This window comes from Crocodylus porosus, unplaced genomic scaffold, assembly GCF_001723895.1.
Source record: "Crocodylus porosus isolate Cpor-Errol unplaced genomic scaffold, CroPor_comp1, whole genome shotgun sequence".
Classification (NCBI taxonomy): Eukaryota; Metazoa; Chordata; order Crocodylia; family Crocodylidae; genus Crocodylus; species Crocodylus porosus.
The window spans coordinates 29169725-29176669 of NW_017728918.1; positions in this window are offsets into that span (position 1 = coordinate 29169725).

Here is a 6945-nt window from a genome sequence, read left to right on the forward strand (position 1 = left end):
GAAGTGGTGCTGGCTCCTACCCTGGGGGTCTTTAAGACAAGGCTTGACAATCACCTTGCTGAGGTCATTTGACCCCAGTACTCTTTCCTGCCATGGCAGGGGGTTGGACTTGATGATCTGCTCAGGTCCCTTCCGACCCTACTATGAAACTATGAAATTTCCTTGTAATTAGCAAGGTTTACTGTTTAGTAAGAATGTTCATGTGTAGACGCACATGCTTACTGCACAGTAAATGACACTACTTGGCAGTAAAACATCTTGTGCAGATGTACCCACTATAGTTCCTGTGTGAATGGTGTATGACAGATGGCAGGAGACTCCCAAAGCATAATGACTGGGAGAGTAGGTTTTCCGCAAGATATTATGTCTAATAAGATATAGAACACTTTATGAGGAAACTAGAGAATCTCTATTTTAGATGATCGCTGGCTCTCCATCCCCCTTTTGTGTCCTAACATCAGTACACACCACATAATCACTAGACCAAATAACATGCTTTATAACATCCAAGGTTCATTCATTTGCAACTCTACCACTGTCATATATGTGATCATCTTCTCATAGTGGCCTCTGCTGTCTACATTGGACAAATTGGGTCATCCCTACATGACAGAATTAATGAGCACAGATCTGACATCATCTGCAGAAAGACATGAAGGTCTGTGGCAGAACACTTTAACCTCACTGAATAGTCTACTGCTGACCTGAGGGTGGCTGTTCTCAGGCAGGGAACCTTTAAAAAATGATGTGAACAGGAAATTGCAGAAAAAGAAATTATCCACAGACTGGAGTGTGTTGAGTATGGTTTAAACAGGGACTATGAATTCTTATCCCATTACCTGGATTCGATTTTTTTACTCCTTTGTTCCTATGAGTTTAGTGCTTGCATATTTACCTCTCCCAGCTTTGTCCTCCTCCCTCCTCCCATCTCTCCCTCTCTTCTGCCCTTTCCTTCTGCTTTGTATTCAAATTTCTCTCTTCTTTTTTTTTACACAGCTTTGTGCACGTCCTTTCATAGTATCTGATGAGATTAGCTTTAGCCCACAAAACTTCTCACACACACACACACACACACACACACACACACACACTCTTCAATTAGGTAGTTTTTCCTACACTCTCCTGCACATCTCCATTTTTCAGAGCTTCAATTATAACCAGAAACGGCTGTTTAAACATTGCATTATACATGATAGGTTAGGCCTTTAACAAACCCAGAAGCTCAGACCTGAGAAAAGAACAGTGGGAAGACTGTACTGTATCTGGAAAGACCCTGGGAAAGGATTTTGACCCAGAGTCAAACTTTCCCTAACGCTCCCCTTCATACTCAGCCAAAGTATCCTGGAGGAAGGAAGGCAAGGTTTTGCTCAGTCCTTGTCTCTTCCTGTCTCCACTGGTAGTAAGTAGCTGCAACCATACTCTTGGCCTTTTTACCCTGTGAGTTCCTCTAATGCTGCTATGCAGGAGAGGTGATCTAGTTCCCCACATGGCAATGGTCAAAATCTAGCTCAGTATTAGGTACAAAGGTACCTCCTTTTTTGGCCAGCGTATCATTTATGAACTGCTCCCTATGCTCTGCTGATTTATTTGGCATGTAGCCTGGATGAATAATCTTCAAACCATGATTTTTTTATGAATTGTTCACTGACTACTTACTGTTCTCAAGTATAACCAGTCACCTAAGTCACACAGTATTCCCCCCTAGACAGGGAGACTGGATAGCAAACCACAAGCAACGCACTTCTGGTCAGAACTTTTAGACAAGTCATTATTCACAAATGCTTTGAGACACTTTCATGGATGCCTTCTCCCATTTGTGAATAACAAGAAGCCTTGTGATTCACTGCAAATGAAACCCAGCATTTTTATGCACTCAGTTCAGGGGTTTTTTCTATTATTATTTCATTTTTATTTTTCAGCTAACTCCAGTTCCAAACAATGGGCCTTAACCACTTCCCTTGAAAGTCTAATCCACAGTTTAATAGATCACCTTTGGAATATTTCCTGGTTTGCAGCTTGATAATCTTTCTTTCCTGCATGTTGTCTCTATAACTCCTTATTAAATCAAGTTCGTTTATCCTAAATCTTACAGTTGTTTTGGATCACATTGCTATATTTTTCTCTGTCCTTGGCATTTATGATACTCAAAGACTAATAGCAAGAGTGCATTATTATTAGCAGATTATTATGGGCCAGATTGGTTCTTTTTGGCACAATTTCGATCAAGTGGCAGCTTGTAAACTTCACCACAGTCAGCATTAGGCCTGGAATGTGTTGTGCTTTAAAGACTATCAAAATTCTACATTCAAAACTGTTTTGAAATGAAGAATGGCCTATCTTTCAAAACCTTGAAAAAAGCCTCTAGTTTTAAAAAGGCTCCATTCTCTTGTCAAAGACTCTAAAGCACTTCTAAGTATCAGGATACTACAAAAGGAATCCTACACCCTGTATGATGCTTTCGTGTTTTATTTTATACCTAGTGGTTCAATAAAGTGAACATATTTTGTTTCCCTTAGTTCCCATTTTCCCTTCTAAGTGCATGTTTCATGGAAAACATACTGACCAAGAGTATGGTCATGTCATTAAGGAGAATTGCTGCTGATGGTTTCCTTCTTTCTTTGCATTTTCAATAATGTCTTCAAGTTGTTTTTATGTTTTAAAAGCTGAGTGAGGAGCTTTTCGCATTGACTCTCAAACACTAAGTCACTTGAGTTGGACTCTACTGAAGCAGAACAAGTTCAAAAGGATGGTATTTACTTCTGCTTCTAATTTTGGTGGGATAAATCTGCTTAGCTTGCAATTGGTTCTGTCAAATCTTTTTTTTTTTGGCATAATGTTTATGACAAAAATATACTTTTATATATAAAATACGTTTATGTTTAAACATATTTATCATTATTAGCAGTTCAGTATAATGAACCTCCTAGATCATATTTTTCTGGGAACTAGTTTATCTATCTGAGATTGATGGTACTTTACAAAAGTGTACATTTTCCTCCTAAGTTTTGTGGGACCTTGTAGCTTTTAGTTGAAGGCAAACACATTATCTAGAGTTTATGTATTTTCTTAATACAAGCTATTTATTTCAGACTATATTCGGCACAACTTGGCCTTCTCTCCTGGACAGACTTGTTCTTAAGGCATCCACAGATTGGCTCCTGTGTGCCTCTCTAGCCATGGTGGCGGTGGCAGTGATCTCTCAATTTAAGGATGATCCCTGCCACAGCACACTGATGTGGTCTCAAGGCAACTTAGGCATCCAACCCTTCAGCCACAGAAGTGTCTGCAGAAATCCCAGGTCTTTCTACTGAGAAGACTACTCTGTAGGCTTGCATTAATTTCCTTTTTCTTCCTCTATTCTCTCCTTTGTATCAAAAGCAAAGCACTTTATCTCAAAATGGGTTGCCACTTGGTTGAGGTTGTGATGCCATTGGAGGCATCTTGATGTCAGCATCTGTTTCTTGAGGTAACCCTTGACCTATGCCTGTGATCTACTGTGGGTACTTCCCAAGCTTCTGGATATTGTTGGTTGCTTCAGGGACCTGGGAAGGAATTCCCTCTGTCCCCTTGCCCCCCGAACTCCTGCTACATGTGTCATTGTTTAAGCCTTCCTCAGAGGCATTGGGTGTCAGCTGCAGCCAAGCTGGGGATTTTGGCTGAGGTTTATAAATGGTTGTCCTGGGACTTAACCCTGGAGGTTCATAGCTAGAGAGATTTGCCCCTCTCCTCAGGGTCAGACTGACTGCTATATTTGAAGCCAGAAGGAATTTTACCCTCTGGTCAGATCGTTATGGACTGTGTGTGTTTTTGCCTTCCTCAGTAGCAGGGGGTATGGTCCTCTTCTTGGGATCTCTTAAGTGTATATTAACAACTTTTACAGCTGTGGGACTTTGGCTACTAAGGTCCCCATGTTTTACTGGCAGCCAGACCCTACAGAGCCTGGCAGAGTGCAGGGTCTTTGGGAACCAGCCTCAGGCTGCTGCACTGAAGCCACCAGCTGGCATCTGCCTGAAGCCCCTAAACCCCCCAAATCTGCTGTAGCATCTGGATGGCTGGTTGCCACATGAAGCCAAGTAAATTACTTTTCCCCTTCTGTTGCTAAAAGGGTTAAATTTGCTACTTTTTTTTTAACATTCCTCAGAACCATTTTGTGTTGGCTGGAGACAGTGCTAGGGATTTTAACTGAGGTGTACCAGTACTCCTGCTGTGAATAAAACCCAGAAGTTCCTGACTAGAGGGTCTTGTTCCCCTGATCAGGATCAGACCAATCACCAAATCTGGGGTCAGGCAAGAATTTTGCCTCATGATTAGATTGGTATGGACCATTGGTGGGGGGTTTTGGCTTCCTTTGTAGTGGGAGGTGTAGTCATTTTTCTTGGACGTCTCAAGCTTATATTAACAACCCTAGGAGAAGCAGGACATTGACTACTGTCGTCCCCCTGCTTCACCTATGGCAGGTTAGTGTATTATATCTGGTGCTTTGTTGGGGTTAACTGTGTAGTTCTGCTAATAGGTTAGACAATGGATTTGTATAAGATAGTTTGGATAGGGATGAGTCTACCTCAGGCAGGGGGTTGCACTACTTGACCTAAGGAGGTCCCTTCCAGTCTTTCTTCTCTATAATTCTATGATGTATTGCCCTTGTTAGCTTAGTCTTCTTCCATACTGTAGTAGTCTACTTGGTCTCTTACTTAGAATAGGGCATATCTTTTAAAAGGTGTTTCTTCCCATGTGCTTCCAGTAAGAGAGCTGTCACCTACAGCATTTTCATTTGCTTTTGTGTCATTCAGAGTGAACCATTCAAGGCCAATAACCCTACTGGTAGCAAATCAATTGTTTCTTGTAACAGGGAGCCAAGGTCCCTGGTACTTTAAGAGGGGAAAGCAGTGGGTCATAGCCCTGTGCAGCTGGAGACAGAAGTATATGACTGAAAAAGGGGGAGGGGGAAGGGGAAAGGGGTGCATTAGTCCAGAGCCAGAGCAGGCAGTCTGGCCCAGGCTGTGCTAGAGGGAAGAACTTCTGGCACCAAGCTGAGGGGCTGTGTGAGCCATAAGTAGATCTAGGAGGACCAGAGATGGGGAAAGGCCAGCTGAGCTACATAGAAGCCTGGAGAGAGCCTGGACTGAGGCAATCAGTAGTGACTGATACTGGCTGGGGAGTTGACTACTATGGGACTGGGAAACACTGGAGGACCAGGTTGTGGCTACAGGGGAGGAGGAGACTATGGGCAGAGTGCTTAGGAGGCACTCTGTTACTAAATCTAAGGTCAGGGTAAAACCTGATAGGGTCTAGGACCTTGGTGGGATGCACAGGCCAAAGCTAAGTTATGCAGGAGGCTGCCACAAGAGGGGCCAGGGGCCCAAGTGATTAGAAGTCAATACAGGACCAGAAGGTTCAACAAAAGATAACCAAATAACACCTGCAAGACATAGGCACGACTATAGGGGAGGATGGAGACCACGATTAATGTCCCTAAAACAATTTATTGCCCTAAGGCATAGACAGAACCAGTAGGGCCCCAAGGGTTGCCTGGAGGGCAGGGTAAGTGCTAATGGGAAACAGAACAGTTGTAGTATTGGGCTTTGGATCCAGAGGGAGATGAACAGGATCAAGCAGCCAGTTGGCCATTTTCAGGCCCCCAGAAGCAGTCTGCCCCAAGACAGACACAGTCCCACAAGCACCCAAGTCATGAGTTTTGCCTGTCAGCAGCCAGAGGTACAGGGCCCCAGAAACCCCCTGCATCTATCTCCTCGATAGCTGCCAGGCCTCATGGCCGCAGCAGGGGCTACCTTCCCTGCAGCCTTCACCCTGCTGTGCCTTAACACACACAGTGCCACCCATGGCACGAGTTTTGCTTGTCCACAACTTGAGGTGCAGTTTCCTTGAAACCCCTGCACTTATCTCCTTGAAACTTGGCAAGCTTCATGGCCTCAGCAGGGGCCACCACTCCTGCAGTTTTCAGCCCGCTATGGCGTAACACACACAGGGTCATCTATGTCATGAGTTTTGCTTATCTGCACCTTGAGGTGCATTTTCCCCAACCCCCCTGCACTTATCTCCTTGAAAGTTGGCAGGCTTTGTGGCCTCATCAGGGGCTACTATTCCTACAGTTTTCACCCGCCTGTGTTGGAACACATAGATGTGACATGAGTTCTGCTTTCAAGAATTTGGGGAGCAGTTTTCCCTGAACCCCTGTACTAATCTTCTTGAAACTTGGCAGGCTTTGTAGTCTCACCAGTTGCTACTATTCCTGCAAATATCATCAAAATCAAACAAAAATTAACAAAGTTATAGATATTTCATTGATTCCCCGTTATACCCTATGGCTGGATCTTCGAAGCGGCTCCAAAGCTTTTCCAAAGTGCTTTGGAAGCTCCAAACTGCTTTAAAAAGCCTAACAAAGCCAGCGCTTCAATCTGGACATGCTACTTTGGTGTCCAAAGCATCCGAAGCTTCTCCGGATCCAAAGCACAGTCTGAAGCCTCGCACAGCCCTAATAGCCGTATCAAACCCCTGTTAGGTACTTTAATCCTCAAAGTTGAATGCAATACAGAATGAACATTATACTCCACAATAAGGGTTCTTGTAGATAAGTGAGCCTTTGAAACAATATATATCTTGTCATATATCATATATCTTTACTTCAAAAAAGCCTTTGATCTGGTATCTCACGATCACCTCTTGGCCAAACTGCCCAGTTGTGGCCTCGGCTCCACCACGATCCACTGGCTGGGAAACTGGCTTCGTGGTCGGACCCAGAGGGTTGTGATCAATGGCAGTCACTCATCGTGGTGCCCTGTGACCAGTGGGGTCCCTCAAGGCTCTGTCTTGGGACCCATCCTTGTTCAACATCTTCATTAATGATGTGGACATTGGAGTCAGGAGTGGACTGGCCAAGTTCGCCGATGACACCAAACTTTGGGGCAAAGCATCCACGCCAGAAGA